This window comes from Meleagris gallopavo, chromosome 2 (assembly GCF_000146605.3).
Source record: "Meleagris gallopavo isolate NT-WF06-2002-E0010 breed Aviagen turkey brand Nicholas breeding stock chromosome 2, Turkey_5.1, whole genome shotgun sequence".
NCBI lineage: Eukaryota > Metazoa > Chordata > Aves > Galliformes > Phasianidae > Meleagris > Meleagris gallopavo.
Genome location: NC_015012.2, coordinates 23,299,814 through 23,311,836, shown reverse-complemented (window position 1 = coordinate 23,311,836; position 12,023 = coordinate 23,299,814). Strand labels below are relative to the sequence as shown.

The window sequence follows — 12,023 nt, the reverse complement described above, 5'->3', positions numbered from 1 at the left end:
TACTGTTTTCTAAAAATTGCCTAATTCTAGATAGGATTTATTTACTTCTAATGTCTCACAGGAGAGAAAAGCAAACCAGTAAGACAATTGGCAAAAAAAATGCATATCTACTGTTTCAGCATACTTTATTTATAACGTGTTTATAGCTCAGGTCAACTCAGAGGTGTACAGAGATCCCTGTGAATCACAAAGAGGCATCTATTTTTAAAGCAACTGGAGAATACAGGAATATCTTCCATCTGGAATTGTTTTTAGAAATGCCATCTACAGGGGCAATGTAGAAACATGCAGTCAAAGAATAAACAACATCTTTATACAAGGCAATTATTTTTCCAAATGCAGTCCAATCTGTGAATGACTGGTAAACAAACAGGGTAACTGCCAGTATAAATATTTATTTGAGAACACAGGCAGCTTCAAAACAAGCAAAAGTTTGTCTCAAGAAGTGAGTGCGTGCACTCTGCAGAAGAGCATGAATGGCTCTAAGCAAATGTTCTGTAGAACTCTGCATAAAACTTTCAAATATACAGAACATTTTAAAGACTTCAGCGTTATTAGCACAGTAAAGTTCATTAATCATCATGACTTGACTTTTTTTTAAAGTCCTCCAGTGAAATTTAGTATTAGCTGTTATTAAAGCAAATAAATAAAAGTTCAGAAAGCTACCTGATCCACATTACTTGTATTAGCAGATCTACTAATAAAGCAGTAATACTCAGTGCACAGGCAGCACGTCAATGGCAGTTAAATGGCAGCTACAGCCATTTGACACTTCACAAATCTTAAGTTTTAAAAAATATTTTATTGTAAAAGAGGGAGATCTTCAGAAATAATTAAACATTCTTAGTTTGTGGGACAATATAAAAATGACAACATTTTCATTAGAAAAAATACTGAAAAAATTGTTGAATTGTTAATTCGAGGAGGATATGGTAATGGTACTTCCTTAACTTGTTCAAGAACAATCACATTGCCTTGATTAGAAGTGGTAGATGCAATACTGGATATGGGCATCCTGTAATGCTCTCTCTTGTCTGAAATGAAAGAACTAGTCTATGAATAAGGAATTTTTTTAGTCTATATGGCATACTCGAGATCAGCTCACGTGAAAAAATAAGATGCACTCCAAATACAAGATAGCAGGGAGCTCTCATACTAAATGTTACTGAAATTATCCTTTTGGCTAAGGCCAAAAGGATACCACGTGGTTTTAAAGCAGAAATGTTCAACCAGCCCTGTGGTCAGCGTGCGCTGACTGGCTGACAACTGTCATGCGTGGTGTACCACTGCCTGGTTGTGCTTAGTAAGAAGTTTTGCCAAGATATAAAGGCACATCACTAAGGACTATGATACTGCAAGGTGTTGATTCTCTGGTAGTGCAGAACGTGCTGCGCCTGGCACAGCTGAGGTCAAAAAACATAATCATTTCCACAGATACTGGAAGCATCTCTCCTAAATATCTTGAACACGTAACTCTTGCAGAGGAATGTTTACTCGCCGAATATATGTGCAGTTTTAGAGTAAACTGCCACTGAAGAGGGATAAAGTCAGATAGATAGCTAGAAATATGGTACTTCCTTTATTCTCTTCAAGGACTTCAGTCTTTGACTAAGTAGCAGATTATTCTTTTAGTCTGTCTATTTACAACATTTTTCTTTCCTGTGTGAATGAGATCCAATTGCTATCCAGAACTTACCTACTTCTCACAGCTTTGGTCTCACTTTGAAGCTTTCTGCCTCAGGAAGAAGGGACTTGTCATAGGTGACAGCAAAACCTGCTACCCTTTCAAAAGGAACAGGAATTTTGAAACTGGTTTTATTGTGATGAGAGACTCTGAAGTAAGGGTTGCTTATGTCTGCTACACTTGATGTTATGTGCTGTGCCTGATAATTCAGTTATTGGCTGACACAAACTACAGCTTCTGCTTCCCTTTGAAATTAACTTCAAGTGACAATATCTTTGTTTTTCTCAATGCAAAAAGGTTTAAACTGTGATTTGCAGTCAAAAACAAAAACACACACAGGAGCCCTCTTCAGAACTAGACAACATTTTACTGTTGACTGACTCTCACTGTGCTGTCACTGAACCTGACCTTAAAATGAATGGGCAGCCATATCAGCACCTTGCCTTGTTACAGTCTGTTCTACTCAGCATTCTGAGTACTCCCAAGTGACTAACAGGAGAGAGCAATGGGTATCCTTGGCTGAGCCTTGGCAGTGTTTAAGAATCTAAAGTAAAACTCCAGGCTAAAAACCTCATTGACTGTCGTTAGCTGTTAGACTCCCTGAGCTGACAAGATATTTCCATTCAATGATGAAGTTTTTTAACAGCTGTGATATGCAACTGTAAACAGTTTGAAAAGGAACAAAAGCTTTCAGCCCTCTTAAGATATTGTGGTGGTTATTTTTAAATAGAACTCTGTGAAATTACTTGTTTTGAAGAACTGTGATGCACTTTTGATGGGAAAAAAAAAATCTACTTACTGACATTTTTAAAACAGAAAAAAAAACTAAACCAAAAAAAAGAAAGATTGTGTACAAAGAGAAAATTTCTTATGATAATATTCATAAAATTTCTTGATTAGTATTAATAATGAACATGTTCCCAAACTTAGCAGGAAAATTCTACTGCAAGTTTTCTATTAAGCAGCATGTCAAGAATATACTGTCCAAAAGCAAGAGTTTAATGACATTTGCTTACTGAATTACTGAATTTTAATAACAAAAATATTTTGAAAGTCAAAGGCTTAAAACACTAACCAAATCTGCAAAAAGGTTATAAGAAATGCACTAAAGCAGTAAAAGGTTTATTATAATGTTATAAAACCTTAAATCCAGTATATTTCCTGTTTTAATTTATCTGCTGATCAGAACGCCAATTATTATTATACCTAATTATTATTTTTTTTCCCCAAAATATTCTTAGAAAATGAGAAAAAACTGTCAGTTATGGAACAGCCTATTCCAGCACCTCACCACTCTCACTGTAAAGAACTTCTCCCTAACATCCAACCTAAATCTTCCCTCCCTCATCTTAAAGCCATTTCCCCTTGTCCTGCCAGTATCAACCCTTTCAAAGAGTTGATGCCTCTCCTCTTTGTAGGCTCCCTTTAGGTACTGAAAGGCTGCAATGAGGTCACCCCGCAGCCTTCTTTTCTCCAGACTGAACAAGCCCAGCTCCCTCAGCCTGTCTTCATAGGGGAGGTGCTCCAGTCCCCTGATCATCTTTGTGGCTCTCTTCTGGACCCTCTCTCCCACAGCTCCCTGTCTTTCTTGTACTGGGGCTCTAGACCTGGGCACGGTACTCCAGATGGGGCCCACAAGAGCAAAGTAGAGGGGGACAATCACCGCCTTGTCCCTGCTGGCCACCCCTCTTCTGATGGAGCCCAGGATACCATTTGCTTTTTGAGCCACAAGGGCACTCTGCTGGCTCATGTTAAGTTTTTCATCTATCAAGACCCCCAGGTCCTTCTCCACAGGGCTGCTCTCTAGGACCGCTCCTTCCAGTCTGTATGGATGCCTGGGATTCCTCCAGCCCAAGTGCAAAACCTTGCACTTTGCTGTGTTGAACCTCTTACAAATACGAATACAGTATGTTATAACACAGTGATGCTACCGCTTAGCTGTATTTCTCGGCAAGTTATAAATATAAAATTCCTTGGTCTGAATAATGACTAGCCTCTGAAATCATCAGGAGTAATAGTTTGATGACAATTGCTGTACAAGTTCAAACAACAAAGGGAAACTTGTATGACCCAGAAGAGAGGAAGAACTGAGCTCACACCTGGATTCAATATGTTCATGTAGCAGAGATTTGCATTTAATTGTAGCAGGAGTTAGCAGATAGTTTGCAAATAGCTGCTCCACTAGAAGAAAACTGTGCTGCTTTTTTTTATATCTGTATCTCAACAGTATTCTTTCACATTAAAACTGGTTTCTGAAATGTAAAGAGGAGTTAATGAACAATTGCTATTCTCTATTCTAGTCTTCAGTCCTAAAGGAGAAGCCATATTTCTCTCCCTCAGAACAGAAAGGATGAAAATGCAACTGAAAGCAGAATAATCTGACAATTAATTACAGAAAATGAATTTTTGTTCATCTAAATTACTTCCAATACATGCAGATAATCATCAAATGAAAGCTTCATGAATTTCAAATATACAGCCAACACTGCTCTATTACACTGACTGAGAATATTTGTCAGTGATTTTTTTTTTTGTGCTTTGTAGCTTTAGACTTACTAGTATCATCTTGTACAGTACAATAAAATCATTTTACTCCAGAAATTTTTATTGAGATGAATCGATATATTTCTAGCATTTTCTAGTCTCCTCTACCTTTCTCCAAGACTGTATTTAGGGTACTAATTTTCAGGTATTTTGTAGAAGCAAGACACATTTAGGCACACCTGTGAACTACTTCTGAACTTTTTAGCCAGTTCGATCAAATTTGCCATAAGCACAGTACCTACAAATCCCATGAAAACAGAAAACCAATGAGACATTGAAGGCTACTTTATTACCTTTGCACTAACTGGAAAAGGCAGCAGCACAAACCCAAACCATATCACAAAATATGGCTTACTGAAAGATAGTCTTTTTTGGAGTGAACTTGTAAAGTGAAAACAGTATATCAATAAAATATATCTATGTCAGGAAAATAAGCTGACAAATATTTTTCAAGCTGTTTGTAACCTGTGTATTTGCTGTGGGAATAGTGGGAATATATGTGACCTATTCAGAATCCAATCACTTTTTGAAAAATATCCAAAGCAGCAATCAGGAGTGATCCACTCCAGAAAAGCTTGACAGGTAGGAGACTGTCAAGGAAGAAGAATAAATTATCACACCGTTATGAGTGTACGCATGAAGATTTTCTCGTATTTTATAAATTAATGACAAGGACAAATAGAAAAGACAGAATACTAACTAAAATGAAAAGCTTCCAAGAGATAAGAAAATACTTTTGAAGAAGGAGGAGGAATCCTGCATTCTATTCCATAGCAAAATAACAGGAAAAATTTCTCCCAATATTTCCTCCTTATACTTTCACAAGTCATATGTTGATTATCTAAAAAACGTTTGTATAAAAGCACACTTTTTACTTAGCCCACTTCTTACGACAGTTTTATCCATTTTTCTGCCACAGATTCTATCTCGCCTCCCTCTTTCTCATCTCCAGGATCTTTAAGAAGAATTTAAACAAAATAACAAAACCAAACAAGAGATTTTCTGATCCACAAAGATACATTCACAAATAACACAAGCTCTGATTTAGATGTGCATAGCTCATTCATTTGGATAGCCCAGTGTCTACAATTCGCCTGCAGAGTTCCATAAAACCATTTCAGTGGTTGCACAATGGCCAAGCCTAAGTAAAATGTGGTCCAGGGTTTTGGGAGCATCCTAGGATATCTCACAGTAATTCTTACACCTCATGAATGTTCACATATATCTCAGAAACAGGAGGAAATTGGCTCTGAAGTGGCTCTAAATTTATTATGCAGATACAGAAATGTGAGTTTCATAGAAACAACTAGAAGCTGAACAAGGTCTTCCTGTATGTTTCTGTCTAAAATAGGTAATGTAACATGAACAGTTAAGGTCTGAATGTTTATCCAAACTTCAGAGGGAACATGAGGTTTTCTAACAGTTAATTATCATTATATATGGAGTGATATAACTTAAGAAAAAAATAGCCACCCTATAAGCAAGACATTTACTATTATCATATTGAGAGAATAGCATTTAGGTAAATTCTTTCTTGATAGGTTCACTGATCAGCACATTTTTTCTGAAACTTCCAGCGTGTTTGACTTTCTACAATCTTACTTATGTCAACAAAACAAAGTTTTATGTCAATCTGAAGAACGTTCTTAAGGTTTTCTACTGATTGTTCTTAGAGACAGTATAAAAGTTTATGCCTTCTGGATCCTGTCCTTTATGACCAAAGAACAGTCACAGAAAAATTGCTTGATTGTTTTTTTTATTTGAAAGGATGGTACACTTCTCAGTGGTTACGAGATTTCAAGATGGCAATTAAATGCAGAAATTTCTTAAATAGCTTTTTATGCTTTATAGCTTTGTGTTTAGACAAGTAAATGTAATATGGCTCAGTAGATCAGAAGATTGGTGCACTTAAGTTATTATTGTTCTTCCTGGGCTACATATGAGGGGATAAGTAGCATAACAATTAATAAACACCAGTAAATAAAACTTCTCACTGTTGGCTCACAAGCTTCAGTAGCTTTACTATCCAAGAAAAAGAATCCATGTTACTGCATGCCATGAATACCAAATTGATTTCCATGTTTTCTCAATAAAACATGAAGACACATTTTTTAAACTGAAAAGGTAACTATGCCAGTGCATGTTGGCTAATATAAATAAATGTAAATATAGGTAAAAATGGTATTTCAATTTTATTTTGGTTGTATATCATGCACTACAGAAGCCACATACACACTTCTTCTGACAGGAAAGGGTATTTTTTTTTCAATTGTGGACAAATATAAATAAATAATAAGAATTGATTCACGATGAAATATAATTATTCCCTATGAAACCTTCTATTTCGCAATGGTTCAGATAGAATGAAGAATAAATCAGAGCTGTAGAAAAGATTAAAATGTACTTTATCTTAAGGAAAAGCCTTAGAGGAAGCATTCAATAACATGACAAGGTAGTGTAATGTAAAAAATACTGATAAATGGAAAGCAAAAACAAACCACAAACTTTGACTAATCAGAAAAAAAACTCTCAGTCCACACATGATTTAAGTATATATTCCCATTTGGCAGTACGCAAAGGGAACATAACTGAATTTCAGTAATTGTACTCAGTACCCTTTCAGAAAAGAGTTTCTTTTGTAAGGTCAGCAACTGAAAAAATTTAAGGTAGTAAGCAGCATGCTGCCAGGAGAAAATGCTCCTAAATCAGCATACCTTTGTTATCACCTCCACTTGATAACTTTAAGAAAGCAAGCTGAGGAGTTTTCTGTATCATTTATGTTTACTTTACTTTAAATTATTTTGGAATATTTCCAATGGGAAAAATCCAGACATTTTTTATAAATAGAAATTTTAGAAATTCTGACTTGTTAGCAGGTTATATTCTAAGGTAGAACTGATTCCAGAAACTATCACTTAAAACTAACACTCAACATAATTAATGCCACTCACTCTTATCAACTCTAAGTATTGGTAAATAATTTATTTATTTTTTTAGGTGAAATCTGAAGAAACTGTCCTACAACTATACTTATCATCTCTAGATTTATTCCTTGCTTGCCTTCCAAATGACGGTTACAAGAATTGAAATTGAAAGCTCAGGATTTCTTGCTTTGATTCTTTTTTTCCCCAGTTCCTTGGTTGTTCAATATTGTTTTTAAGCACTATACACTTAAAGAAAAGATAATACATTCTGGTACAGTTTTCCTATTGAAAAACCAGAAATCTTGTGTTACTCAAGTGCTTCCTATTATCTCTTAATAGAAATAAGCACTGGCCTTGTAAAGATTATTTCTCTTAAGACTTTTCATTCCCTCTGGACACATAAGATCTCTGACTCTTGCCTCTATCTTCCTTAACTCTTTATCTACAAGGTTCTATCCTTATCCTAATGAAGTCGGTGGTAACTTTGCCATTGACCTCAAAGAAGTCAGGATTTTTCTTCTCATATTCCTTTTAAAAGGACTACACAGCCTCCAACCAGAACGTTCTCAATCTTTCCACCACTTCTGACTCACTAATCTTTTTCTCCATCGATCACAAACAGCAAAGCTCTATCACATACAATATCAAAGCAAAAAAAACAAAACAAGACAAAGAAGCCAGTTCCTGAGGAAATCTCATCTTCATTTTCTTTTCATCTGTGCTCCTTCACAAACACCATAAAGGAACAATGGAATAACAATCACAATCAAAAAATAAAAGCGCTACAGCGACATCTATTCTTCGTATTACTGTACTTGTTTACCACTCAAAAGTCGGATGTGTTATGTTTTCCTGTGAACAACCTCAGCTTAATCTTTTCTGAATTCCTGTCTTTAGCTTTGGGGATTTCTATGTTTTATTTCCTATTTGGCTTTCTATATTAACTTGCCTGATGCGTGATTCCCAGCAAAATTGCCACATACTTATGTATATGTTTGTTTTCTTTGGAGAATAGTAATTGTTCCTTCCACTACTTGTCTGAAGTCATGAATCAACAGACACTGCCTGACAAACTTGTTGAGACAAATATTGTTTTACAGAGCAAGTTAAAGACAAACATCCCTATTGTTCCTGATTTACTGTCAAACCAGAAGAAAAATGTTCTATTCAAAAGTCGGTGATTTACACCATCTTAAATAATCCTCCTCTTTTATATGAAACAACTGTAATTTGGAATGTCTATGCATTAAAAAAAAAAAAAAGTGCACTGACATGGCAAATATCAAGGTTTTCCCACGAAGAGTATAAACTACTGCTTTTAGTTGGTTCCATTTCTCAACAAGAGGTGATAAGAACAATGTTTTGACTTGGCTTGTTGTCTAGTTCCTTGAAAAGCTGTTCTTGTTCTCATTTAGATGACAAATTAATTTTGGATAATTCAGCGTACATGTTATAGGAAGCTGAAAGTCTTGACCTCGTCTTGTGTATTATAGATAATTCAGTAAAAGGTATAGCTTAGTACAGGGTGCCAGAGTAGAAATTTTAATTCATTATACAGGAAAACACGCCTCTGCCCAGACATGTTCCTCTTGACTCCAGCTTTCTCTCTCAGTCCTAAACAGCAACAGTAACTATAACTATTCCTAGACAATGACACTTTTGCTCATGATAACAATGTACTACTTAGAAATTTTATCTGGATTACACTGCACCACAACTATGAGGATCCTATAACAAAAATAAAATAGACCTTCAAAGGTGGAAAAAAAATATATCAATCAGTTCTACGCGATTCATCTGACACTGGCATCTCTCCACAGCCTGGAAGTAGATACCAAAACACAAAAAAGACAAAAGGCAGAGCCCTTCCAGGTTTTCCTAATGTCACTTCATACAGCTTTTAATTTAGTTCCCATGAGTTTTCTTCAGCCTCTTCATTTTCACCCTTGCATTTGTCCCACTAGAATGCTACGACTCTTGATGCCTTTGCCCTACTAGAAGCCATGACAAAGTTAAGTAAGTTCAGCACAATTAGTGATGCAGAGCTAGCCCCGCAACAGCTGCCTAAATACCACCTGCAAACTCTGTAACAAGGTTCAACAGGAGTAACTGTTCATACAGACGAGAGATTTCCATTAAAAAAAAAAAAAGAGAGAGAGAGAGAAAGAGAGAGAAAGAGAATTACAATTCATTACAATTCTCAGTTTTGATCCTCTCCTACATTTTAATGCCAGAACAATTCAATCAGGTCAGAACTTGCAGTATTAAAGATGCTTACTATCAGCAGCATGCTTTATTTTCATGTGAGAAGCACTCAGATGTGCAATCTTTTTCTTCTCTTATTTTTACTCTCCATTTACAGCTCTCACAGTATTAACAAGAACTAATGCATGCATGACAAAGGATGCTTTTGCTTCAGAGGAATCAGGGTCCCTCTTTACCAAAGAGCTTTTGTAAAACTGCAAAGGCCTCATAACAATCTTGCAGGAGCCTACGAAAACTCCCAGCTCTTAATTTGACTTAGGCTTTTAAAGTATTTGCCTCTGGAATCTATATGATTTGACCTCAAGGTTTCCTGGCTGGAGTTAGTTTATACCAGAGTAAGTTAAATATTTTTAATCCATTTATAATAAACATTCTAGGAACTAATTGTTACTGTTTTTCTGAGATGCTTTAAGACACTTGAATGCAAAAAATGGTAGACTGCATTTGTGGAGGTTTAAAATGCACCCCAAACTATTGAGAGATTTACTGCAAAATCTTTTCTTTTTGTTTGTTTGTTTTTTTTTTAAATGGCACTGGAACTGCTGCAGGAACATATTGTAACTGTAAATTATAAACCACTGACACAAGATTTAACCTCCTACACAAATACACACTGCAACTGGTGTTTCTTCAGAAAAGACATAACTATTCAGCTAGAAAGAGAAAAACATTTGGTATCTTAATTGCTTTCTGTACAAACTGTATAATTACAGTTTTGTCCTGTAATTTCATAATGAAAACAAAATTATTTGTAACCTTCCTCCTCCCAAAAGCAAAGAACAAAAACCCCCAAAAGATCAAAGGAGGAATGAATGAAATAGGGAGGGAGGAGAAAAAAACAACATTTTAATGTATTTTTTCATTCTTGGTGACATTCAACTACAACTTCTCTCTAGCCTGTTCTGGAAAATGCATGATAACAAAGTTGCAAATATTATTTTTCTAAGATGTAGCACAAATATCTAGGGCCATGAAATCTCTCAGAACAATTCGTAAATTCTCCTCTCCTCACTATCATCAGTAGGTGCATTCAAAATTGAATTCAAGATCTGAAATTCACAGTCGCCTTTCAGATATGCAAACAGCACAGAAGCAGCAGCAGAACTATCAAAGTAGGGACAGACAGAACGTGGCAGAACCTAGGTTAGCTGAGAGCTAAAAGAATATCTCACAGCACACAATGTGTTTAAGATGGGCATCTCAAGGATGCAGCAACTTTGAGACATCCAAGCCTCTACTGCTATATGAATGCAATACAAATGGTAGACTCTGGTCATTGTTGAGAGGTTATGGTAGAATCTGACAGTTTTAACAAACATCTCCAGGGTGAAAAAGAGGCAAGCATTTTTCAAGAACACCCTATGCAGACACGTTCTCTAATTCATAATATTTTCTAAAATGAAAGCTCTAATTCCACCACAATGAAGGCAGCTGCAAGAACACTACTGACTTACCTGAAAGACCACTTTATTCTTGCCTCTACTATTAAGCACTCCAAAATACAGTCTACTTAACTATTTTCAGACTGCCATGCCCCTTTGATTTTCATAACTTCACCAATTCCAGTGTGAATGGGCAGATTGTTTTTAGCTAGCTACACCAGTTCCCAAAGAATTATATTAACACCCTCATTTCAGGTGTAAAGGAAACAAAATGGTGAAATCCACGCTGCAGTGAGAAGAGAACAAAATGAATTGAACTGACTTGTGTCTCCTTTAAAAATCATCAGTGGGCAATAATCAGTTTTATTGGTATGAAACTGGAACCACACTTTCAAAGCTGAGTAAGTGGTAGGCACTTACACAACTGAAGTATAACCATATGTGAGTTCAAACAAATTGTGCTGGTTACGAGAATAAACCTCATATTTTACTGTTTAGAAAATATTATTTTTTTTTTCCTCAAGGAATTTTCCTTGAGTGGTAACAATTTTGTTACCATTAGAAGGAAGAAAAAAAATAGTATGATGTCATTTTAAATGGAAACCTTTAAGTTCATTTTGACTTCTTACTACACCTGAAGAACAATATCACAAAAAATTGTAAAAGTAATTGCTTAGCTGGATTTACTATTCAATATGTATTTCTCTACATCTATTTTTTATATCTGTAAGTTAAAATACCAAAAACATGGTAAATACTGTCTTTGTATGAGATCTGATGCTGGTGAAATTGGAGAGAACAAAAAAGATGCATCTTCTGATAACTCTCTTTTTAATTGAATTTTCTCCTTGATAACTTGCTTATGTCCTTTTGGTTGAGAAGTACAAAAAAAATCTTAAATTACACCATCTTTCAGACAATAATAAAGTATTTAATAGTATTTTCCTTCTCAAACTTACTCAGTAGTCAGTAGTGACATCACAGAAGCAAGGAACAGGCAGAAGACCTAAAAAAAAAAAAAATTAGGTTTATTGACAACATGTAATAAAATTAAAACCTAGAGCAAAAGGAAGGGAATGCACAGATGAAAAGTGATTTATAAAATTGCCTAGTTTTTTATATATATCTAAATAAAAACATAATTAATTCTTCAGTGAAAACCACATTTTTTCAAATAGCTATTAACACTACTTTTTTTTCATGAAAAAACAAAAACAACAACAG

The 12,023-nt window shown here is 35.3% G+C and overlaps 1 long non-coding RNA gene across 1 annotated transcript in view; it reads right to left on the bottom strand.

Annotated features, from left to right (window-relative positions):
• Nucleotides 1–11,723: 11,723 nt before the first annotated feature.
• The window catches only part of LOC116216373, a 125,564-nt gene continuing 125,264 nt past the window's right edge, over nt 11,724–12,023 (bottom strand). The window contains exon 3 of the long non-coding RNA XR_004159041.1: nt 11,724–11,805. This is a non-coding gene — a long non-coding RNA (uncharacterized LOC116216373). The remainder of the gene's footprint in view (nt 11,806–12,023) is intronic.